Raw genomic sequence first — 27,828 nt, 5'->3', positions numbered from 1 at the left:
TTCCCTAACATATTACAATTGGTAAAATTTTATTTACACGTAGAATTTGGTTCTTAAACAATTAAATATACATTATATTTAAAAAAACTCTAACAATTTTAATTTACAATTTAAATTACAAAGATATTTACTTGAAAAAAAATTATTTAGATTGGAGTAGCCAAATGTAAACTATTGTGTAAAAAAATAAACAATCGTGTACAAAGAATCTTGAAAAAAAATCATTTAGATTGGAGTAGCCAAATGTAAACGATCATGTAAAAAAAATAGAAGATCGTGTATAAAGAATCTTGAAAATAATCATTTAGATTAAAGTAGCCAAATGTAAACGATCGTTTTAAAAAATAAAAGTAAACGATCGTGTAAAAAAAATAAAAGATGTGTGTAAAGAATCTTGAAAAAAATCATTTGGATTGGAGTAGCCAAATGTAAACGATCGTGTAAAACAAGTAAATGATTGTGTAAAGAAATCTAAACGATCGTGTACTAAAAGAATTCAAAACATCGTGTACCAAATTTTGAAAAAAAAAATCATTTAGATTTGGGTCCCCAAATCTAAACGATCGTGTAGCCAAATTTAAGCGTAACTAAGTTAAACGATCGTGTAACAAAATTAAACGATAGAATTAAAAAGATAAATTGTAGCAATATCTAAACGATCCTGTATAAATTGTAGCCATATCTAAACGATCGCGTGTAAATTGTAGCCATATCTGAACGATCGCGTATAAATTGTAGTCATATCTGCACGATCGCGTATAAATTGTAGCCATATCTGAACGATCGCATATCAAACAATAACCAAATCTAAACGATCACAAATATATTACGAGCGCGTTATTGACAGCGTGGTTGACGGGGCATTTTTAATATTTTACATGGTGGGCCTCTTGGCTTTTTCCGTTTTTGAAATTTTTCTATAGAGTGTAAATATTTTGCCGCTTTTTTATATTTTTGAAAAGACCCCTACAATTTATACATACATATAATTTATATATACAATATACAGTATAAAATTTATACATACAATATGTATATACAATTGGTTGAACATTAGAAATAATATATATTTTTCCATACAATATACAATATACAATTTATACATATAATCTAATATATATTTTTTAGAAACGAAAAAAGAATAAAATACACTAGTTTCATCAATAGAGATGACGAACAAAATACATGACATCACGAAGATGGTAGGCGATAGATGGCGACTGCGACGGGGAGCTCTTCGATCGAGCTCTCCTCTATTTTCTTTCTTTCTCTTCTCTCTTTTTTCTTTCTTCTTCTTCTTCTTCTTTTCATGCCTTTTTGTTCTTTGAATGAAGAACTAAATTGAGAGGGGGATCTCCTGACACAGCTAATAAACATCGGAAGAACCCCTCACTAGCGACGCCATCACTTATGGCCTCATCGATTCTCCATGAACTACCAACACAATCACTTATGGGGTTGTGAGAAGCCTATCAAAAGTAGTCAAAAAGTTACACCTCTCGCCATGTTACCTACCCTACGTTAGTAGAGGTTTGACCTCTCACAATGCCATGCAATTTGGCGTCATGATATGGTTGTCAGAATATTTTAAATATTCAACCTTTGTCGATGCGATCAAAGCAACGTTGGCAAAAGGTCGACTTCACGACGCACTGTATGCAACGTCGGTAGTTATGGGAAAAACGGCAACGAGTACATGTATGGCATCATGAAAAGCCTATATTATTATTTAAATTAAACGTTTTCGTGATGTCTTCGTGCTTGACATCATGGAAGTCGAACCCTCCATCGACGTTTATTATGCGACGTTGCCATACCTCAATACTGCCAATGACTTCTTCACGACATCACAAATAGGTTCTTCTTACAATGTCCCATTTTCTAATGTCTCTTCCTACATTGACAGACCTCCAATTTTTTGTAGTGCTAAATGCCACACTTGTTCTCCTTTCAAGACACAAATAATGGAGGCAAAACACCAAAATGGAATTTATCTCCAAATTCCTTTAGGTCTGTGTTTAGCGAGGCCTTCAATACTTATTTTCTCGTGTAATTGCAGCCAGTGCTTGATTCCTTCTCTTAAAGAGAACTAGGCGTTGCGATTAAGCGCAAGCTAAACACGATGAGTCTTATAGTTAAAGAACCCTTATCAAGTACATAACATAGAGTTAAACTACTTATAACACTTCAACAAGATGAATAGTAAATAGATGAGAGAATGAAAGTGATCATAAATATGCATTGTGTTGATTAATGTAGGCCTCTCAACCATAGGAATAATAACATTCAAACAATACATTAAAAAGATACAAAAATGGAAAGTCAAGATGGTTCTGAAGCTGCAGAATGTATTGGTATGCATTCCTTGACTCTTTTACAAGTTAGGGGAATGGTTTGTAAGCTTGTCTCTTTAATCTCTCACCTAGTAGTTGATCATAAAAGAGGTGAAGGTAGGAGAACTTCTACAGAATGGGGAAGGGTTCTAAAACTTCCTTTCCACCGGCTCCATTTTTACATGGTAAAGTTGAAGATATTTATAGACATATTTGGATGAAAAACACCTATGCCCTGCTACACGAATGTCCTTATCCTTTGCAATTTTCAACGTAGAAAAGCAGCTGTTTCACATCACATCAACTCCACCTACCACTTTTATCTTTTAGTGAATCACTACGCGTTATGAATTATTGTCAAAACGACTCACGATTTATATCATCGGGCAGTTTCTTGTCGCTAAGTCTTTAAATGCGTTCTTCTGCGATTCGCTTCATTTCTTATTTTCATCATCCTGCATTTAAAAACACTTAACGATATAGTTAAACAAGTGTGGTGACTTATGTAAGTTGCATTCTTTTATCTTTATAAATTTACAACAAAAGCAATGCGTTTTGGTCTTTTATCTCGTGTTCTAACTCCATTGTTCTACCTAAAAGGCTATAATAACTTGTATTTCTATACAATATCATACCCCTAAATTTAAAACAATGCTTGTCCTCAACATAGCTTCACACCTAGGGCTTACCTTCCTCTTTACATCCACTAAACTTCTTATTATTTTTTTAGTTTTACTCGCCATTCAGCTCCACTCAAGCCACATAGTTCCAGGTTCAGAACACAACAAGCTTAAGTCTCAAAATACAATTGCTCATTCCCATAAAATCTTATGTTTAATTTTTAGAAATGACTTTGTTTCCGAAAATTTTTTGTTCCTTTTTTGTGAAGAAACTTTTATTTATTTGCGTTCAGCGTTGAGTGGAAAATCATTGGTATTCTATGAATCAATTCTTCTCATCAAGTATAACTCTTATTGCCACTTATTTACTTTACTCTCAGATTTTTGAAGCTTTGCTTCTTATTTTTAGTTGAAAGGCAACAATATTGGAGTTTTATTTCAATTGAATTTGAATAAAATAATTTTATATTATGTTTTTATTTTTATTTATTTATTTTTGAATGGTTTTAACATTTGTTAAAACACCTTTATTTAAAATGCCATGAAAGGTTCTTTCAATTTTTCGAAAGCTTTAACTCGGACCATGCATACCCCCAAATGTAGAAAGCAACAAGGTCCTTAAATGCAAAAGTAAAGGCTTGTGAAGTTATTCTTGACTATATCTCAAGGCTAGGAACGATGTCATCATGCAAGGAAGGTTCATTAGAAGACAAGAATGGTAGTTGGAGTTGATGTGACTTGACAAAGGTTGCTCGGTGCTGACATGATCGAAAGAATAGAAGTTTTTTGTTGAAAGCTACCTATAAAAGAACTCCATCTCAACCAAGCAAAGGAGTGCCTGAATGAGCCAAACCCTAAAGAGTGGGCAGAAAGTACTACCCTTTCAATCGTCTATAAAAGAATATTCTTCTTCTTCTCTAGTCAGTCTGTAATTAAGAGCTTAGGAATAGAGTAAAGAAGATTCCACCTTTTCCATTTCTCCTAACTTGTAATATTCCTTCTCTTTACATTCCATTTTTATATTTCTTTGTAATATAAAGTGTTCGTATTGTACAGTGGCCTAAGGCCTACATTCTTTAATAAATTACATGTTTATACCTCTTTCAATCCAACATTCCTTTACTTTTCATCTGCCAAAGTGTTATAGGTAGTTTAGGTTAATGATAAGTTCTTGATAAGTAGTCCAACTTATAATATCTGTCGGGTTAGCTGATATATATTCCATTGCATGGTCAACGTTTGTCGCCAATTGCTCGAGAGAGTAAGTAGCAAGGATATGGCTAACGTGTGCAAGGAGGAGTTTGGACAAACTCCACCTTAGCGAGATAACTTCCATCACTTATGTTCCAAAAGGAGAACAAGTGTAGTTACCTAGCGCCAAGAGGTTGTCACCCTTAAAAGAGAAGTGCTAGAAGTCTTACAAGCAATAATTGCTATATACATATTGCTTAATGAACCTTAGTCATTTGCATCTCAAGAGACGAGCAAGTATGGTGTTTAAGATACTAAGAGGTGCTTGCCTGAACCATAAGCTAGTTAACTGATCTCTATCACATCAAGGTTGCCACATGGTTTAATCGCCTAACAACGCGGAGACATTCCTTCACTATTTCTTAATACAAGTTAGTTCACATTTCCATTTTGCCACCATTCCTACCACCTTTTATAGATTCTCTAGTATAGATAGTAGATTTAGCTTAGATACTTTACTTTTTATTGTATAGATATTGTACACCGCCAAAATGAAAGAGTAAGTCTTAGATTTAATGTTTAATATAAATTGCCAGTGTTTGACCCTGGATTACTCAAGAACGTATTGTTTCGCTTACACTTGGGTAAGCAATAGGAAAACTTGTACTCAACGAGGATTTAGTATTTTCGCGAGGACCAAAGACATAGTGAGCATCTCATATGCAATGACCATGACTCGCCGCGTAAAGAATATATATATATATATACTAAAACATACACTACATCCAAAACACTAAGTCCGAAATTCACAAGCAATGGACAACAAGATCATTTAGATTTGAAGCCCTTTTTCCATTTTTTAAAAAGAACTACATGATTGTATGGATATGATCTAAACTATCCCTTATCTAGTCAACACGATCATTTAGATTTAAAGCCCTTTTCCCATCGTTTAAAAAGAACTAGATGATCGTGTGAATATGATTTAAATGCTCGCTTACCTTGCCAACAAGATGTTTAGATTTGAAGCCATTTTCCCATCGTTTAAAAAGGATTACACGATCGTGTGGATGTGATGTAAACGATTTCTTACCATAGTCAATTTGATCGTTTATATTTGAAGTATTTTTCCCATCAATAAAAGGAACTACACGATCGTGTTTATATTACCTACATAATCGTGTATCATCTCCTACACAAGCACATATCATGATCGTTAAGAAGAAGAATTACACGCCCGCGTGTAGCTAATTAGTCACGTGTTGACTAGGCATTTTTGGTATTTCTCATTGTGCGCTGGTGGGCTTTTCGTTCTCAAAATTGTTCTATACTGTGTAAAAATTTTGCTAGTTTGTTTATTTTTTAAAAAACCCTAGTTACAATTTAATTTAATCATTAATTAATTCTACAGTTCATTAATTGCTAATTTAAATATCTTATATTTAATTTAATTCAAATATGAATCATATACAATTTTCATTCATAACTTATACTTTTAATGTGTATCATATACGCATTAAATTTTAACATATAGTTTTAATATGAATCTAATTCACGTTAAGTTAATATTTGAAATCATTCAAATATTTTGTTCTCTCATAAATTATTCTTGAATCATATCCAAAAATTAAATTCATATTATAATTTAATTAAAATATAAATTCGTATTTTTTTTGAAAAGGTAATATTATTATACAACAACAAGGAGGACCTTATAGCCTGAGGTCAAGGCAACAGAGTATAAAATGCTCACAAAAACAAGGATACACACCAAGCATAACAAAAGCACGAAAATAAAGTACATCAATGTCACAAAAAGACAAAAGGACAACAATCTCAAAACAGTCCCACCAAATAGGGGAAAGCAACAACAAAAAATAAGGAAAACCCCACAGCCCGGGGACAAGCAGATAAAACTAGACAATAAAACAAGTTAATAAGAAGTTGAGCATCCTCACGTCAAGAAACAGCACGAGCACGAATACAGGTACAAATAAGCTAGAAAAGGACAATAGGAACACGAGCCTAACCACTATGGAGACGATGATTCTGCTCCTTCCAGATAAAGTAGATAGTTGCACACCAAAGAACGCGCCACAACTTCCTCCTCACACCCTTCCCAATACCCTGGTGACAAATCTAAGACAACTCAACCCCCCAGTACCCAATCTTATGAGAGGAAGCCATGACTCGAAGGATCTAAGACCAAAAATCCCCCCAAAAGGACACGAAAAGAACAAATGATCGTGAGACTCGACACCCCCTTCACAAAGAATGCACGACATCGGTACCGAACTATCCCACCTATGCAATCTATCTCTAGTGCCCAACTTATCCTGCTTATGTAAGATAGCCCGAAGACACCAAGACCGACCTATCCCATTATCAACTGCCCATAACGACGTACCTTTAACAATATATGCCTCCACCCAAGCCATCCAAGAGAACCCGAACTCGTCAACAGCAACCAAATAATCTTCAAAGTACTGTAATATTCCAAGAAGGCCCATCTCAAATAGCAAGTCCACCCTCCTCAAAAGGACGACACACTTCCGCCCACGCCACCTTAACACCCCCTCTACCTTCCTCCTTACCCCTCCAAAGATAAGACATCAAAATCTTGTCCACCTTATTATGCACACACGCAGAAAGAACAAACACACTAGCGCAGTAAACTTGAAGACTGCGAAGCACAAAACGAACAAGCTGCAATCTACCAGCAAAAGATAGAACTCTAACAGTCCAAGAACGAATCCGACTAGTAATACGCTGAATAAGAGGAGCACAATCATTAGGATGTAACCTACCAGTAAGTAAAGGAAGCCCAAGATAGCGAACAGGGAGATTTCCAAGGACAAAACCCATACTAGCAGCCATACGAGAAGCAACCTCATTACTACCCCCGCAACAAAAATAGAGCTTTTCCCAAGATTTACCAACAAATTCAAAAGCTCGCCAAACTTCTGAAGAGTCTCCCGAAAAAAACTTAGAGATGGTTCATCAGCAGCACAAAATATCATAAGGTCGTCAACAAAGGTTAGGTGAGTTAACTTAACCTTTTCACAACGTTGATGAAATTGGAAACTCTAGAGAGGCTTATTCAGCATACGAGAAAGAACTTCCGCCACCAAAACAAAAAGGAATGGAGATAAAGGATCACCCTGCCTTACACCTTTCCTGCCATGGAAAACCCCCTTCAAGGAGCCATTAATCATAATGGAGAACATAGGGGAACACAGGCCCTAATCCAACTCACAAACTTTAAAGGAGTACCAATAGCAATCAACAATCCAAACAAAAAGTCCCATTTAACATAGTCATAAGCTTTTTGAATATCAACTTTCAAAGTACAGCGAGGTTTACCAGAGTTAAGATGATAACCCCCGACCAGTTCCTGAACTGAGCAGAATGTTATCAATAATACTCCTCTTAGGGATAAAAGCAGATTGATTACCACTGATAAAAGAAGGAAGCCACACACAAAGCTTATCAGCCAAAATCTTAGAAATGCATTTGTATATCACATTACAACAAGAAATAGGCTGAAATTCCTCCATACGCTCAGCCCCACAACACTTAAGGAGGAGGGTAATTGCAGTAGCATTAACTCCTTCAGGAAAATAACAAGTCTTAAAGAAATGCAAAACAACATCACAAAAATCCTCCCCAATCACAGAACAGGCACCTTTGAAGAATCCAATAGAGAACCCATCAGGACCAAGAGCCTTTCCGCTATCCATAGAAAATAAGACCCTCCTAACTTCCTCACGGCTAATAGGCACTTGTAACGCCTGACAACACTCCTCAAACCACCTAAACTACACAATGTCATCAATGTAGGGAGAACTCCGATAGCCAATCTCCTGGGAACCCAAACTGTTATGAAAGTAATTAACTACCAACTGAAACACCCCATCATGAGAAGATACCCTGGAGCCATCCAAAACAACTAAAGAAAGCAGAGAATTATGACTCATGCAAGAACGAATAGATCGATGGAAGAAGGTCGTATTCTGATCACCAAGTTTTAACCATTGAATCCTAGACTTCTGACGAAGAGAGACTTCCTCCAATCTAATAGTCGTCCAGAAGGCCTCAGGAGCAAGGCTTGCTTGGCACTCAAAACATCCAACATAGGGTTACTTTCTACCTCTCTCTGAGCCCTATTCATGGCCTCTTTTGCACTGCGCACCTCCTCACTGAGGCATAGATATGCCTACCAAAATGCCTACGAAGGGTAAGTTTGAGATGTTGAAGATTTCTCACGGTGAGACACCCTCATGGTAACCCCACATCCTAGAAACCACCTCAATAGAGGAAGGGTCCTTCACTTAGTGATTGAAGAACCGAAATGACATTACCCTTCTATTCTGCTGAAAACTATAATATAATAAAATAGGGGAATGATCAGAAATACTCCATGATAGCACATTAACCAAAAATTGGGCCATGTAGATAACCAGTCATCATTCACTAAAATACGATCCAGGCGGCGTAGCACACCCTACCCATGAACCTTACTAGTTCAAGTGAACCAGTTACCCTACATCGAAGGCTCCACTAAATCAGCATCACGAATAGCCAAATATAAATCCTCCATCTCACCCTGAATAGGAGACCCCCCAGAAGCTTCAGAATGCACTCGAATAGCATTAAAATCTCCCATGACAACCCCTGGGCTCGACCAACTAGAAGTAATCTCAAATAACTGATGCCACAACAATCGTCTCTCAATATTACTATTAGAGGCATATACACATAACACCTCTACACAAACACCGAACAACAGATATGTTAACGTACCAGTAACAAACTGCTCATCCACCACACGAGTAGAGAAAGAAAAGCGTTCTTCTTCCACATCACCCAAATCCGACCAATACCACTGTTACTGTAACTACAGAGTAATCACAAGAATTATCGAACCTTCTAGAAACAGTCCTAAAATTACTTCCGTAATCTCTCGTCTCCAAAAGGCAACAGAACCCTATAGAGGACGACCCTAGAAAATCAAATACGGCCTTACACTTTACTTGGTGATTTAGACCACGTACATTCCAAGTGCACCAACTAATCATGAGAATTATCAAGCATATGTATTCCCTCAGGACCATTCTCTAAACTAACACCACTTAGAGCAACAGCACCATCATCCACCTGTAAGGGCGGCGGTGAGCCCTCTACTATAGTTAATGCCCATTTGTCAACGTCACCCACCTCCAAGAGACTATCGAAAGAGTTTGGCATAGTCACCTACAAACTTTTACCACGATCTCTAACAGAGACTAACTCCCTCTTCTTACGAGTAACAAGGATAAACTCATCTTGTTTACCTACCTCCTTCTCCACATGACGACTAGACCTATTTGGAGAACTCCTAATTTCACATTCCTCGAACTGTTTAAACGATTCTAGAACTTCCCCACATGTCTCACTATCTAGTTCATCCCTTTTGCCAGGAATAATCTTGCTCACAATCTCCTCCTGTAGAACCTTACTCTCACCCTTCTAAGACACTTTCCACTAGAGTTCCCAAAGGCACAACACAAATTACACTTGTGTGGTTTCCATTCATAATTTACCGAAACAATAAAATCCACTCCTTTGAGATTAACAGCTATTTCAGTAGGCATATGAGAGTCCACATCTAGTTCTACACAAACATGAGCATAAGAAAGCCTACAATGCTTCTTAGTGGCCAAATCTAAAGTTATGGATTTACCCATAAGATAGCAACAACCGCCAACCCCGCTTCTGTCCACAACTCCATAGGTATTCTCCCCAATTTAATCCAAACATGAACTGAATTAAAAACAAAGGATTTAGGAACAATACCTGGAGACCATTTTCTGAGCATCATAGGTTTTCCGCCTAAATGCCAAGGTCCACGCGATAGAATCCACTTCACTGTTTTGGGACGTCTAAATTGAAAACAAATAAGATCATTTTACAAAATAGTAATCAAGGGCATTTCATTTTTCCCCCAGATTTTCTCAATAATCCGATATATAACAGTATAAGGCATTTTTGCATATATTAGTTGGCCTATTAAGGAATTTTCCCACACCCAAATTCCTTGAGCAATAACCTCTTTAGGAGGAACGACAACAACTTTATCCCCAATTACTTTGAGCAGAGTAGAAGGAAGAGATCCTTTACTGGACGTCCTAAAAAGCGAAGCCTATGTCGAATTAGTACCATTATTATGTTTGTTAAGACCATTCTCGGTAACAATCCCTTTAGGAGCATTTTCACTTTGTGTTTTCAAAATGAATCCAAAAGAAATATCTTTCTTGGAAATAAATTTCTGTGGGCTACTTAAAGATGCATTTCCATCCTTAGCTGGCATAAATTTCCCACCAGAATTCCTATCTTGTTCAGACCCAATGACTGGCCCAATAGAGGATTGTCCAAACTTCTTCAATCTAGTAGGAGACTTTTGGCCCACGAACATAAATTCCCTCTTCACAAGGCCCATTGATTTTAGGCCCAAGTTCATTATGCCTACCAATCTCAGACCCATCTCACGTGAGCGCAATCCACCAGACCAAATTCCTTGAGCCTACCAGTTCAGTGAGGTACAAACTGATCCTAGGTCAATCGTCTTCCTCTTCCGTGTCGCCGCCTCATGGATTTTCTGCAATCTGGCCAAGCACGTTTTCGTGCCTTCGAAGCTTCTCTGCCAACAATCCTTCATGATCTGACATCGTCTCACCGTGCTTTGTAGAGATTAACTAAGTCTTCTCATCTAAAATCAAAAATCGATACTTCCTGTTCAGATCTTATTACCTGAAAAACTGGATGTGAGCGTTGAATAGGGCCGATCTGAAAGTACATCATCTCTAGAACTTCAGTAACATCTGAGAACTCAAATAAGTAGCTTCTTTGATAAAACCGACGCCAACTCAAAAGGAAAGTTCCAGGAAAAATGAAGCAATCAATTCCCTACCAGTCGAATTAAAAAATGATAGGACGTTCACGGAAGCAAGCCAGTCGTTGGATCTATCAATGATATCCTGATGCTACCCAAAGGAAATAGCTGGAGCAACCACCATCTGACACTTTCCAATGTATGTAAACTTTGTATTACAATGTATCACCACGCATTATATTAATACTCAAAGTAAATTTGAACATTTCAAATTAGAATCAATATATATTAACCTCATTACCCTTACCGAGCTAGGAAAGGAAGCTAATGAACCTATAGATCAAAAACTACAATGATATGAGATTAATTGGTTAAACTCATTAACCACATTAATCAATATTCGTTAACAACGTATATAGTCCACTAAAGACTCACAGTTGAATTCTTCTTATTGTAGATATACTTTTATGTCCATAGATATAGACCAATAACAGTAATGAGTTAGTCCTTCACAAGTGTCCATAATGCTAGCTGGGTCAAATTATCGTTTTACCCTTAGGTTACTTCTAGTCCTTAAATAGTAGTGCTCCTCTAATTAAACAACCTGTTTATGATCCAACCAATAAAAAAAACCCCTCTTGCACCATAGAGAGAGAGTACGACCCCTTGTTCAAGTTCCTGAGATACCATTTAAGCGTACATTCATTTACTTACCCTAGAGTTGGGAAGGAGTGAATTTCATCTTGTGTGATTATGTTCCCAGTTCTGAATTCGGTCTTGTTTCCAAAATGAGAAGCATATTAAGTTGAGAAACAATCCACTCTTACTCGTACAAATCAAAGAACAATCCCTCGCGAGCAACAGTTCATAATACACTTAGGATTAAGACAAAGTTACCTAAGTCATCATAATGAAATAGAAACCTAACTAGTTAACGGAGGTACATCTAGTGATTATTATTTTGTGGTTGGTCTTATGCAAACTTATTGCATAGAATACTCTCGCTCGCATGTCACCACACAAACGCGTTGGATCATTACATTTGTATCAAATACAAAGTGAGTCGTATTCATAGTATTACCAGAATAAGGTACCTAGCCTTATGGGGGTGGAGACGGTGAGCGGTAGAAACTGTGGAAGACGCTGGCGGTGTCTTTCAAATTCTCTCCATCATCTCTCTTTCACTATTTCTTTCTCTTTCATATATGTAATTCACTCATATCTGAAAAAGGGTTTTATATGAGAACTCTCGATGCAATTAGAAAATGTCGGGAGTATCCTTTATTCTCGATGCTATTAGTAAAACATTGGGAATAGTGTCCACATACTCCCGACATACCATGCATGGCATCAGGGAAAAGAAAATATTAAAATAAATGTTTTCTTTTCCCTGACGTCATGTATAAGCACGTTGGGAATTGGATGTCTATTCTCGACTTGTACATGCATGGCATTGAAGTAGAAATTAATTCGAACTCAGGGTTGTTTATATGCATAATTAATTCTATACGATCAGTCATCGACCATGATCATTGTATGCGAAGTACTCACTATGTATCTCTTTATCGCATAAGAACTAAGTGCTCATTGATTACAAGTTTTCCTATTGTTTGCCCAAGTATAAGTAAAACAATAGCTTACTTGGATGATCCAGGATCGAACACATGGAATTGATATCAAAGTTTAGTTCAAGGACTCACTCATATTCAGGTAGTATAAAAGAATTATTTATATAGTATGATGACATGTAAGGTTAAACTATATCTGTCACACCCTACCTTGCACAAAGCCCTTGCTTGGTATGCAAGACACAGTGCGACTTGAGCATCCTTGACGTATCTAAACGCCAAAGATACTCATTCTTAGGGTCCTTTAAGCTTTGCTTAATCGCCTCATGACCTTTCTTAATCTTAACTTATACCTTAACAAAAACCTTTAGGCGATGTGCAAATAAAACACAGAGGAGAATAAATCGAACTAAACTTTACTAATCCTTTTCCAAGTACATACAACAACTTTATATTCATAAACATAACTACAAAAATTTAAAAACTTAAGCTAACCTTGGCAGCCTCCTCGCCTAGCAAGTCCCCCAATCTTCCCTACTTGGCCTCAACTCCATGGAAGATGAATTTTAAAACATAAATATATGGACTCAGTGAGGTTTTAATAAATCCATTTTGCAAATACATCTTATAACCTTTAATTCACTAAATAAATCGAAACATATAAATTCATCTTTACATACAACATAACAATTTCATATATAAACATTCATTTTGCATAACACCCATTAGTTACCAACATTACTTTCCCCAAGGATCTCGGATCATCCTCTATGTTAGATCATGTAACTTTCTGTTTAGACTACTGTAACCATAACATCTGAGGATATATAGATTCGTCCTTGTTGCCTAGACTGCTAAGTGTAACACATTCCTTTCAACGTATTTACCAGCATCTCATCCCCATGTAGCCTTGTACACTCCATGGTGACCTTTACTCTTTATCTACACATAAAAGTGAGCTCATTTACAGGAAGTAACCAATGGTTTGGAAACCATTCATGATCATTTCTCTTTATAACATTTGCAATGAAAATCATTAGTTCAAATTAAACATAAATAAGAACTGGAAATGATTTAAACATTTTAAAAGAAAACACTCACTACACAGCTTTACAAATAATCTTCAAGGTCTCACTCCTTCCTCTTCTCGCATAGCTATTTGGGCAACAGTTCCAAACTTTAACTTTTCTCTTTAAATTCTAGAATAACAATAATCAATATTCTAACCTCAAACCCCTATTTATACTACTTCTCAACCGAGCTTACTCACCCTTAAACTTTTGTCCTTTTGCCAGCTACTACTCACAATGGTGTATGCGTAAGCTTAAGAGTTATCCTAAACATACTTAGTCCTAATATCTACATGTGGCCCATAACTTAGGAAAGTTTTGAAAAGTTTCCTTACTTATTCTCGCCTAGTCCACCTTCTCACATAATTCCTTAATTCCATATGAACACTTAAGACTTTTAAAATCTTCCTCGCGAACTACCCTGGTCCTCCCCATCTTCTCGCCTACTCTTACTTCAAAATGCTTGGTTTAAAATACTTAGACAAAATTTTCTTCTTTGTTCTTAATTTAGGTGTGGCTCTTATAATATCTACTTATCTACACTAGAGAATCCATAATAGGGGATAAATATGGAGGTGAGATCGAATTGCAAATTAACTTGTCTAATAGAAAATGGAGGAATTATCTGTGTTACTAGGCGTTTATGTCATGTGAAAGCCTTAATGCGATGTCTCAAATAACTAGTTTATGATTAAGGCTATCACCTCTTAGTGTCTTTAAATGCCATACTTGTTTGCCTTTTGAGATGCAAATGATCAAACTTGGTTGAGTGAGATAAATCTACAAGATTTCACTTTGAAATCTTATAGAACTTCTCTTTTAAGGGTAACAACCTCTTGACGCCTAATGCCCACACTTGTTCTCCTTTCGGGATACAAATGATGGAAGTTATCTCGCTAAGGTAGAGTTTGTCTCCAAACTCCTCCTTGTGCGCGTTAGTCATATCCTTATTACTTGCCCTCTCGAATAGTTGGCAATAAGCACTGGCTAAGTGATGAATATAGCTCAACTAATGCGATAAGAGTTATAAGCTTGCTCACCTAATAAACTTTAGAAAGGTGGTAAAACATGCATGGATACCAAAAACGCGATAAAAGTTATAAGCATTATTTCTATTCCAGTGTTAAAACACTAAAAATGCGGTCAAACAGACATGGATACTTATGTAAACTGTATTTCTAAATAGTTATAAATTTACAACATAAACTATGTGTTTTGATACCCTTCTTCCATATTTTGGCCTCGTTATTCTAGAAAATAGACTACAATAACTTGTATTTCTACAAGTTATCACACCCCCAAATTTAGAATAATTCTTGTCCTCAAGCATCTCTCCGTATTATTATTGCCCTCCAGCACAATTCCTCCTAAAAGACTTACCTTCCTTCTTGCGTTTCTAAACTTCTCAAAATGCGATCAAGTTTTTTTCATTATTCAGGGTTTACTCTCATCATGTACTTTTTGCTAGAAGACATTTCTAAGTTCAAAACTCGACAAGTTTAATATTTAAAATACCCTTGTTCATTCCCACAAGAATATTATTTTCAAAAGCAGAAATGGCTAAAATTTTCGAAGACTTTTTAATCCTTTTATTCGACGAAAGAATGCTTTTTATTACATTACAGAAGGTTTGACGTTGAGTGGAAAGTACTCTATAAGTTCGTTTCTCTCCTCTACTATAACTTTTATCACCTCTTATTACTTAACTCTCTAAATTTTATATTTTTGAAGCTTTGTTTCTTATTTTTGCGAGAGGAGGCTACATAGGAGTTTTTATTGCAATTGAATAAAAGAATACAACAAAAAAATTTAAAAATTCACTTTTTGTCATTGTTTTAACCTTTGTTAAAACGCCGTGGTGGGATTTTCAAAAAGTTTCAAAAGCTTTAGCTCGAACCTCGCACGCTCACAGATTTAGAGGTTAGCGATGTCCTCATTGCTAAAAATGAATGGTAAGATTATTCGCAAAAAAATATTACAAAAGAGGTTTGAGGTAAAACATGCTCACCTAATAAACTCTAGAAATATTTTCTAAATAAATTTCCTTAACAAGTTAAATTCCTAGATAAAAAATGAAAGCTTATTTCGCATATTTCACTAAAGTTATCATTGAGATGGAAACAAAAATTAAAGTGCTAAAATGCAGGGGGAGATAGGCTTGCGACAGTAAAGACTAAACGTGAAAGAATTGCATCAAAATTTGTAACTTACGTTGAAAAGAACGTAAGTACAAAAAAGTACAAAATACATAAATAGTAATTGAAATTACAAAAAGAAGAAGTATAAGATTTGAAAACAATCCCCTTCTTAAGTCTGAGGTGGAGGAGGTGGTGGATGTTGGAGTTGTGGTTGAGGTGGTTGCAGTTGAGGTGGTCGTGGAGATTGCATATTCAACCTCGCTAGCATCATCAGGTAAAATCTTGTAAGGGATCTCACTAAGTTTTGTGGAACTTGCAGTATAGGAATGGTGCTACAAAATAAAAGATGTTGATATTGCATTTAAGAATTGGAATTGCATGTCATACCTCATGGCGAGTTCTTCAACCAACCCAGTCAACGTCTCGCTTCATTCCTTCATTACTGTATTTGGCTCTCTGATTACGATAAGTTGTGTTTGGAGCTCTTGATTCTACGTTCTGAGATCCCCACTTTTCCTTTAAGTTGATCTAATTGTGCATGAGTGTTAGCACTTGCGTTGTCAACTTTAAATTCCAAGTCGTTAAGTTGTTTTTGACTTCGCAGTTGCATTTCTTATAAATTACTTTGGCACTAGATCATGTCCTCAATTCCTCTCTTCAATGGTTTGTAGATGTAATCATCCATGAACTTTAAGACATGGTCCTCATCAACTTCTTCTTCTTCTCTCACCACCTCCTTTAACTTCTCTTTTGGTGTTGAGGCTTATGGAAATGATTTAGGTGGTGAGGGAAGTCTTTTCTTGCCAATGTTCTAAGGGAGTACTTCCTTTTCCCTTTAAAGTGGGTCATGAATACCCTCCTCCAAGACTCCCTTTTCTTTTTCTCCTTCCTCGAACTCTCTAGTCGCGTCATCCAGTAATGTTGTTGGGTTAGAGGAGGTTTCATAGAAGACGTTCTGATTTGAAATTTCAGGGCTTGGCAATTTGGTTAGGTCAATAGGGATTGTGTCAAAAGGTGAGGAGTTTCCTCTTAACGCGGAAAGGAGGTTTATGTTGACTTAAATAAAACAAGGGCACAATCCTTGTCTGTTTCGTGCCTTGGCAAGAAAGTGGTGGTTAGATCATTGTTCATTCACCACAAGAATCTTATTTTCAAATCTTAGAAATGGCTAAAATTTTCCATGAGTTTTGAATCCTTTTGGCAAATAATGCTTTAATATTTACTTATTTATTTGGCAATTGGTGTTGAGTGGGAAATCATCGGCACTCTATGAGTCCGTGTCTCTCCTCAACTATAACTTATATCGTCTCTTATTACTAAAATCTTAATTTTTACTTTGAAGTTTTGCTTCTTATTTTTAGTGAGGGAGGCAACATTGGAGTTGTTATTCAATTGAATAAAAGACTTGAATAATGTTTTGAAATTTTTGCAATTTATTTTTGTCTTTGCTTTAACTTTTGTTAAAACGCCTTATTTTTGCACGCCTTAGTAGGATTTTCGAAAAGTTTCAAAAGCTTAACTCGGACCTCGCACATTCCTAAATTTAGAATGTGGAAATGTTCTCATTGCTAAAAATGAATGATAAGATTTATTGCAGAAAGATCTTGCAAAAGAGAATTGAGATAAAATTTACTCGCCTAATAAACTTCAGAATTATTTCCTAAGCAAGTTTCCTTAAAAAAATAAATGTCTAAATAAAAACTTAAACTTTATTTCACATGGTTTATTTCATTGAAGTTATAATTGAAGCGCACGGAAAAATTAAAGTTCTTAAATGTGGGGAGCCAGGCTTGCGACAAGAAAAATTACATGCATAATGGTTGCATCAAAAAGTGTACTTGTACTGCAAATATTGTAAATACGAAGGAAATACAAATTACATAGATGGAAAGTAAAAATGACAAAAGAAGGTACACAAAATACAAACACCACTAAATTTAAGGCTGCAATGATGGTGGAGGACGATTTCTCGCATTGGGAACCCCAGGGTCACATTGTGTGAGGGGTCTTACTACATTCGATGGACCCTCTGGCATAGGAATGGTGCTGCACATCAATAAGTGTCGATATCTCATGAGAGCTCTAAATTAAGTGTGATTTCGTACGGCGAGTTGCTTGACCAAACCAGTTATCGTTTCATTATGTTCCCTGATGCCTTGAATATGTGTGTTGGAGCTCTTGATCCTGTGTTTTGAGCTTAGTTACCTCCCTCTTGATTTTATCTATTTGTGCCTGACTGTTAGCATTTGCATTGTCGCATTTAAGTTCCAATTCGCCTAGTTGTTTTTTCCTCCACTAGTGCATCTCTTGAAGATTACTCTGGTACTGAATTACGTCTAATTATCTACACTAGAGAATTTGTAAAGGGGATTAAGATGGATGCGAGATGGAATGGTGAACTAACTTGCATAAAAGAAGGGGTGAAGGAAATCTATGCTTTACCAGGCGATTAAGCAATACACGACCCTTGATGCGATATAACTTAATTAACATACCTGTGATTAAGACACACTCCTCTCAGAGTCGTTAAACGCTACACATAGTCACCTTTCAAGATCCAAATTACCAAGTCGTGTTAAGCAAGTTACATCCAGAATGTTTCACTTACAAGACCTGAGCTTCAAGTTTAACGCTGGCAACCTCTTGGGGCCCAATACCTACACTTGTTCTCCCTTCGAGATACAAATGATGGAAGTTATCTCTCGAAGGTAGAGTTTGTTTCCAAATTCCTCCTTGTGCACGTTAGTTATATCCTTTCTACTTTCCCTCTCGGATATTTGGCAATATATACTAGCTAAGTGATGAAAATAGCTCAGGTGATGCGATAAAAAAATATAAACTTACTTTCTTATCAAGATCTTATCATAAAACTTAAACTACAAATAACACAAAGATGGGTGGACAGTAAAGAGATGAATGGATTGAAGAGGTATAAATATACATTGTATTAAAGAATATAGGTCTTCGACCACGTAACAATATAGGTAAATACAATATAAAAATATACAAAAGTGGAAAGAGTAGGGATGTCATTACAAGTTAGGGGAAGATAGGAATGAGATCTTCTTCACTCAGCCTCAAGCTCTTACTCATAAATTGATCGAAAAAGAGGAAGAAATACTTTATAAATTGTGGAAAGGCTATTCCTTCCTACCACTCTCTAAGATTTAGTCCCTTTTGACCTGGATCAGACACTTTTCTTGATGGTGATGGAGTCCTTTATATAGGCAGATTTAGACGATAAATCTAATCTTCTGAGCATCTCAAAGCCAAAAGCTGCTTTTATGTTGAGTCACATCAACTCCATTTGCCACTTTTGTCTTTCAGCGAATATTTTCTCCCCTACTGATATGGCCTTCTTGTCTAACCTTCTATGAGTTCCTCTGCGATTCGCCAGCTTCTTCTTTTGTTCATAATCATGTGTTTAGACATTATAAATAGGGTGAAACGGACATGAAAGTTTATGTAAAGTTCATTTCCAAATATTTATGAATTTACAACATAAGCTATGCATTTTGACACAATTCTTATGCATTTTGGTCACATTATTCTACCTAAAAGGAAACAATAACTTGTATTTCTACAACTTATCACTCCTTCAACTTGTCTCTTCGTATAGGGTTTTCTATAGTTGGTTTAGGTGGTGAAGGGAGGTGTTTCTCACCATCTACCTCAGAGATTATTTCCTTTCCCCCTTGAAGTGGGTCATCAATAGCCTCCGACAAGACTTTTTTTTGTTGTAGCAACACAGTACTAGATGCCACCTTTTCAAACTCTTTAGACATGTCATCCATAAATGTTGCTAGGTCAAAAAGGGAGTCTTAGAAAATTTCCACATTTGTTTCTTCAAGGCTCATTGGCTTAGTTTGGTCGGGTAGGTTTGCGACAAGAATTTGAGGAATTTCCTCTTATCGTGGATGGAGGTCCTTGTTATATAAAATAAGGGCAAGATGTTTGTTGGGTACTTGCATTGGTGAGGAAGAGATGGATATGACTTCAATGGGTGGTAGAGGACAATTGGATTCTAAAGGCTTAGATTTTTGGGATTGCAAGGGGGAGTTAAACTTTTTGGTTTTGGAGGAAGGTGGTGAAGGTAAGCCAGATGGTGAACTTATTATCTTGGTCTTTGTAGGATTTTGAATTCTGGTGGACGCGAGAGGCAATAGGTCCTTCGAGTCCTTGGCCTTTGCGATCTTTCCTTCTTTGAGCCTGACGCCTCCTCTTCGCCATGCCTCTTTCGCTTTAGAGGAGGTTCTATTTCTTCCACCTCCTCTACTTCTTCTTCTTGTTCTTTTTCTTTAACTTCCACCTTGCCAGCAACCTTTGTCTTTCCTTCTTCTCTTGTCTGAAGTTTCTTGGTTGTCACTTTGTTTTTATGGATGGCTATTATGCAACTTAAGGTTGGTGCATTGCACATGCCATTTATGGAGAATTCTTTAATTCTAAGCATGCTTTCAAACATAGCTTTTCAATGAGATGGAGAAAGGGTTTAACTCCTCGTGGATGCTGAACCCATGCTTCAATATGCTCACAGATTATCTCGTCCACGTTCACTGGTATCTCCTTCATAATGTAGTAGAGGAGCATTATCTTTCAAGTGAAATTGTACTTTCGTGGTGAGTGGGCTTGAGCTTCTTCTTGATGACCAACCAAACACTTGTTGCAATCTTCAAGTTATGCAGGAAGAGTTGGTACTTCTCGCTTTGTGTTATGTCCTATTTCGTTCCTAGCCATGCAACTCTCTCTAATGCGTCTTACATGTCGCAGTTTGATGGTTCCTTAAATATTGGCGCCCAACCATAGTCTTCCCTAGTTCATACATTATGTTATTTTCTTTTGGCTCAAAATTTACCTTCTTCCCTTTAATAATGGCATAGTCTCTCTGCATTGATGCGTCTATTGTAGAACAGATTCACGATGCCAGGCCTAATTGCTGTCACCCCTTTGAAGAATTGTTTCCATCCTAACGCCTTGATGAGTGACACGAGAAACAAAGATAACTAGCCTTTAAATGGGAAAAGTCCCTTTTCAATCATAAAATGTTTGTCCTAACTCCTCTGTGGAAAGGACATCTTCTTACTCACTTTCTTGGCTCTCCTCTTCTTGCTAAGCTTTTTATCCTTCTTTTCTCGCCTCTTGGCGTCCTGACCTTCCAACGCTCTCTTTTTCTTTGGTTGTTTCTCCACAACCTCATCCTCCAAAGGACTTAATTCCTCTAGTTCTTTTTCGAAATCCTCAAAATGTAACTATGATGTGTTGGAGATAGAAGATTTGAGAGAATAAAAAACACTTGATGATGTTACCGCAAGTGGATATTGATTAAGCAGGAGTGATCCTATTGATGTTATGACAATTGTTTATGTACAATTTAGTTTTTGATGATTAAGTCAATTCATGGACAGTACGTTGATTTATGTATAGTCTGTTGTATCTCGAGTCATAACATTGTAATCGTCAATTATTACATAAGCAATATATGATCTCTTATCGTGGGTTCAGGACCCCCAGATATAGATGTCTTATCATCGAATTGGGTTACCAAAGTTTGATGTGTTCTGTATGTGTTTTTATATGTTTCCATAATTATTCTTTATGTTATTAACACTTGGTACAACAAATCATACGACAACAATTAAATGCATTTTCTTATCTGGTATTAGAGTGGGTTACGTAGAAGTTTGGCGTCATGGAACCAATTCGAGAAGAAAGTTCAACTACTAGACCTTCCATTCTTAATGGATCAAATTATGCTTACTGAAAAGCAAGAATGGTGACCTTCCACTATTACAAAATATGCTTTACTTGACAACAGCAACTTTTACATATTTGACGTTTTTATTAAAAAAATGTCAAGTATTGACCATTTTAAAGAAAAAACGTCAAGTATAGTTTTAGAAAAGTGGAGTTTTCACGGAAATTTTTGAACTATTTTATGTTAGCTTTTACTTGATGTTTTTTTGCTTCAAGGGAGATTTTACTTGGCGTTTTATTCAAGTCAAGTATAGTGAACATTTGACACAAAAAAAAAAAAAACGTCAAGTATAGTTTTAAAAAAGCAAAATTTTCACTGAATTTTTGAACTATTTTACGTTAGCTTTTACTTGACGTTTTTTCCGCATCAAGTATAATGGAGACTTTACTCGATGTTTTTCGCGTCAAATATAGTTAATAGTTACTTGACGCGGAAAAAACATCAAAGTATAGTTTTAAAACATCAAAAAATAATTATTCACGAAACTTAAAGACCCTTCCCTTCTTATCGAGAACGAAAACCATTCAGTAGCCCTAGCCTTTGACGAAAATGTTGAAACAAAAACGTTTACACAGTGCAGCCACCTATGACAAAAACGTTTACAATCAGCCTCTTTTACTTTTGCAGTGCCTCACGCCTCCTCTCTCCAACTGCTTATCCTTTTCTCTTCTAAAGATAAATTCATCATCAAATCTCAAAACCCATCTGAATCTAGAAAACCCATTTCGAAAATTGTTGACAATGCTCGAATTGCAACTTGATTCAAGTCATGTACCTCATTACCTCAAGGTTTTGGCTCTTCATCGCCTCAATCAACATCCACGAGCAAATCAACTCCAAAGGATGTAATGCAGAAGGGTAAGCATCAAATGGCATCCATTACCCATTCCCTAACAACTCCATTCCTCTTAGGTGAGAATCTGCTGATATAACGTTCTAAATTTATTTTCAAACTAGTTTAGGGCTTTTTAGATTGATCTCTAGGGCTTGTAAGCCTTTGTTTGTAGATTTAGCATAGTTTTGTTACTATTCGAACACTTTGTCAGAATAAAACAAGTTTATCATGATGATTTTTGGGCTTTAAAATTCCGTTTAGACACTTTCAAATTAATTTTAGGTGTTATAATTAGTTCATTAATTTTGTTTTTTACTTTTTAATTGCACAATGTAGCTGAGCCCGAATGAAATCAAAGAGATATATGGCACACGGCTTATTGGAGAAGACCAAGCTCGTGGGCTTGTTGGTCTAATGGATTTCTTTTGTTCAATGAGGTTTGTAAGTTTCCCTGCCCCATTCCAGTTCTATGTTATGTCATTCATGAACAACCAATGAGAAATATACATATACTGGTGAAGAAATCATGGGTAATAAATGTTATCTCTTAGTTTGCCAAAGAAAAAGTATAACATAAAATATCTTGAATGATTAGATAACTTTAGTTGGTAGACATTTATGTTCTGAATGGGTTAAAAATTGCATATTAAAATATTACTCACTAAAATTAAAGTTAATATGGATTTGCTTTTAAACCTAACCTAAGCCCACATAGTTTTATTTCTTAATTCCTCCATAAACATATTGTTCTTACTTATATACTCTAGATCTCTAACAACTTTTACAAATCCTATTATGTGCGATAATCTTACAACTTTTGATTCACATAAAGTCTTTGAGGATCATTACTTTTAGTTGTCTTCCAAAGATTTTATCTATGTGAGCTATGTTGAAAATTCATTTATTACTTATGAGGAGTTTTCTACAGTTCTACATGAGTATGGTATTATCTATCATTGATTGTGGCTCATGATTTAGCTTTTAGATAATACATCATTTTTTTCTCATTCAAGAACTCCCTCACTAACCTTATAATGCTTTGGGAAAAAATTGTCTTAAGAAAGTTTGGAATGAGGCACAAAGCATATTTGCTTGAGATTTGAGATAAGAGTGAAGGAGGAAGTGGAAGTATTTTTTTCCCTTAAATAGCAGAAGTTGGGTGCTTTCCGATGGCAACCCCAAGTCTACTGCAAGTGATTGAGATTTGTCAACCTCTGTTTCCATTACAAACAAGCCACTGATTCAAAATGGAATGAGTCATTTACCAAGCTACAGGACCACCCAAAACTCATTCTGCTAGAGTATAACATAACTAAGAGTAATTTGGTGAGGATAGCATAACTCTAACCGAGATTATATCATAAACAAGACCGAGATTGTACATAATCTTTTTTCGAATCTTATGAATCATATGTAATTTTTTCAAATCTTCTGCAATTTATTCACTCCCATTTACATTTGAGTGCAATGAAAGATCTGATCTTGCATGATACTGTGGGTTGTTTAACAAGCTCTACATTTTCTATTTTATATGTAATATCAACTTTGAATATGAACTCATAGTACACTGGTAATAGTAGATTCATTTTGCTTATTAACTAAATGAATTTTAAATGTTGGTTAGTTGATAGCTGTAAATTTGTAAACTTTATGTTTGCTGAGAAATGTACCCGCCTCTTTATTTACGAAATATCTAATTTTTGTAGTAGTGATTGTAAATTGAAGCTTAGCAGTTGAGGATACAGTTTTCGTTGAGGATAACACAAGTGTTTGCAGTTCATATCTTTTAGTTTTTCCTAGACAATTGATGATTAATATAACCTACAATTCTTGTACTTTGACTTGTTAAATACTTCATTTATGATTGCTTGCCTTTCTTAGGTATTTAAATATTGTCTTTTGTTAAATACTTGAGGGATTGTTGTTCTAATGGTTGACTGGAGAATTCCTCATAGTATGAAGGTTAGTACAACATGTACATTCTGAACGTGCAACCCTTTCATATTATAATTTTATATGTGTTTGTGTTGAGATGATCGAACTACAAACTTTTAAAGATGAATTGTTTTTCTTTTTTGCTAAAACTTGTTAAATTTATTGTAGGTCATTGCTTTAAGAATTATTTGGTGAAACTTACTATGAGGCTTCATGAAGTATTAAAATTCAAAAAGACGTAATTATCGCGGTCATAACATAATTTAATATTTTAGAGTCTTATAGTTAGTAATTTTATTTACCATTGTAAATTGAGAGTAGTTTGTAGAGAGATATGAATAGCAATACTACTTGTATAATCTTATTGTAAATTATGTATATTAGTAAATAATGGACATATATGACTTATTGTTGAAGAATGAAATTATTGTTGATTGGAAGGTTTATTTTGTTGATGAATATGTCTCTATTTAAATGAATGTAATAAAGGAAATGAGAAATGTAAAAAGTGTCAAGTATACTGCCTTACTTGCATATAAAAAGAATCAAGTATACTATTTTACTTGACGTGTAAATAGTGTCAAGTATACTATCTTACTTGACATGTAAAAACCATCAAGTAAAATATCTTACTTGACGTGTAAAAACCATCAAGTAAAATATCTTACTTGACACGTAAACAACGTCAAGTATACTATCTTACTTAACACGTAAAAAGCATCAAGTATGATATCTTAGTTGACACGAAAATGACGTCAAGAAATATAGTCCTTGATAGTTTTTTAGTGTCAAGTAATGTCACTATACTTGATAATCGATTACTTGACGCTTTTTAAAGCATCAAATGTAGGTTTACTGGACATTGTATTAACGTCAAGTAATCCAAATTTTGTAGTAATGTTCTTAAAGTCTATTAACAACAAGTCTTAGAAAGTTGTTGTATTAGGATGGAAACATCCAACCGAGATAGATGCTACTGGCAAGGTTTCTCTCAAACCTGAGATTACGTGGTCATGTGTTGAAGATGAAGCGGCATTAGGAAATTCTCGTACGTTGAATGCCCTCTTCAATGGGGTAGATCAAAATGTGTTCAAACTCGTTAACACATGCACATCTGCCAAGGAAGCATAAAGTATCTTAAAAGTGGCCTACGAAGGAACGTCCAAAGGAAAGATGTCATGCTTGCAGATTTTGACATCAAAATTTAAAGCACTCAAAATGTCTGATGATGAATCAATCGCTGAATTCAATATTCGTGACCTCGCACTAGTAGAAAAATGGCCTACGATGATAGTTAAACGCTGTCATTAAAAGCTTTCGTGACAGTTTTTTGCAATCATTAATGCGGCAGTCATGGAAAGTATTTTATGACTGTTCTCCAAAACTGTCACGAAATGCGGTTTTTCATGACATAGAATAAATGTCACGAATTCAATATCTTATGACAGAGTATAACTGTCATTATTTATTTTCTATGACTGTTAATAACTATCATTGTTTATATTTTATGACATCGGATAACTGTCATTGTTTACATTTTATGACAGCAAATAACTGTCATTGTTAATATTGTATGACAGATATTAAATGTCATTATTTATCTTTTATGACACTTATTAACTGTCATCATTTCACTTTCCATGACATTAATTAACTGTCAATATTACTTTTTCGATGACATTTTTTTTACATTTAAATGTCATAATTTTGTTTTTAGTCATTGTTTTTCTTGCACTATTTTTTATTGAATCCTGTTTTTCACGTTGCCCTGCCATTACACATACCATTACACAGACCAATACAATCACATATGGAAAGAAACGGTGGACGTTTTAATATAAAGAAACATACATTTTATAATATCGCTTTAAGTGTTGGTACATATATGGTTTGTTACAAACAAGCTATTTAAATAACTACATTTAAACTAGAAATTTTCCTACCAAACCTACAAAAATGCCTTTACATCAATGAATTGCTGCAAATATGACTTCACTGCTCCAATAGATTCTGGCAAAACCTAATAAGAAAATAAAAAGAAACAAAATTGATTCAATAATACAACACATTCACTTCAACAACACAATACACATTCACTTCAACAACACAACACATATACACTTCAACAATAGTAACTTCTAAGCTTGGCAGTAAATTATTCTTTTCTATAACTTCTAAGCTTGGTATTCGAAATGTAGAGGGTATTCAAATGGAAAGCCTTACATATACGCATCTTAAATATGATCTTTCTCTCTTTGCAAGACGCCAGGAGATACAAACAGTGGAAAATAACAAGACAAAGAAACGATAATATACATTCCTATATTTAGTCATCAGATCATATTCTACTGAGTATACTATCTATGAGCTCTCCATTATATTATCAGTACAAAGCACAAAAACGCCAACAATGATCGATTTAAAATCCACTTAAAGCCAACCCTTTGATGTAAAACAGCAGAAAATCAGTACTACAGTAAATCAGCACAACAGTTGGGCACTTTAACCATTAGTCACATCGATAAAATATTTTACTTGTGTAAATAAAATATTTTACAGCTCAAATATTTCCAACTCAAATACGCCTAGAAGACAAGCTTTTCTACCATAATTCAACAGTTTTATCGACTAGCTAGTGCATTGAAAACAAAAGAATCTCACTATTGAAATGGGTAGTAAATCTCAGGGTTGATGTCATTCACCTTTAAATTGTGCAATAGAAAAGTTTAAAACAATGAACAAATATTTAGTTTAAATTTCACCTAGAAAATTTATGTAGAAGCTATTAGGTACAAATATTCATTAAATAAAAATAAAAGAAACTTTGAAAAGAAGAAATAAAGAAAATCCAAAGCAGCAGTAGAACAAATTACCTGAGAAAAATAGCTCAAGTGACAATTACGCTCCTGGAACGTCGTTCAACATGAAAAGATGAATATGATACACTATAACAGGCATGTGCAAAAAGATGCTAAATCTACAATGCAAGAAAATGCCCAAAGAGTAACTTTAAAATATTTGCCCAAATCATAAAATCAACTTGAAAAAAAAATACAATTACGATACCTAAATTTGAATGTGAAAAAATAAAGAACGACTTACATAGTATCAAGGAGAGGTTGTAGGACCACGTTTCTCACTAGAACCCACAATGCCAACTCTATCTGCACGATTCTTGGTTTTCATGTCATCTGTGACTTTCTTCAGACCTAGTGTAGAGAAATTGCTTAGAGATGTACAAATAATAGTGAAGGGGAGAGTTTTGGAAACACGAGAGAACATTTGAATGTTTCTAAAATTAGAGACAGCAATACCTAAAGTCACGGGCTTCCCTTAATTGATTTCTTGGAAAACAGCAACCATTCCTTCTTTTAGCTTAGAAGATGAAGCCTGAGAAGGTTCAGAGCTGAATAGTGAAGCTAGAGGGGGTGGAGGAGGAGAAGCCTTAGGAGCAGCAGAAGTAGTTGTTTTCCCAGAACACTCCATACTGAACCCAAAGGATAGAAACTTTTGAC

The 27,828-nt window shown here is 35.4% G+C and overlaps 1 long non-coding RNA gene across 1 annotated transcript; it reads left to right on the top strand.

The window, feature by feature from the left end:
• Positions 1-10,605: 10,605 nt before the first annotated feature.
• On the top strand, positions 10,606-22,902 carry LOC127149770 (uncharacterized). Its single transcript, XR_007821438.1, has 2 exons — positions 10,606-11,214; positions 22,715-22,902. It is a non-coding gene; the product is annotated as an uncharacterized LOC127149770 (long non-coding RNA).
• Positions 22,903-27,828: the final 4,926 nt, after the last annotated feature.

Source organism: Cucumis melo, chromosome 6, assembly GCF_025177605.1.
Source record: "Cucumis melo cultivar AY chromosome 6, USDA_Cmelo_AY_1.0, whole genome shotgun sequence".
Classification (NCBI taxonomy): Eukaryota; Viridiplantae; Streptophyta; class Magnoliopsida; order Cucurbitales; family Cucurbitaceae; genus Cucumis; species Cucumis melo.
The sequence above is the reverse complement of the archived record's forward strand: the minus strand, read 5'-3'. Positions and strand labels throughout refer to the sequence as shown.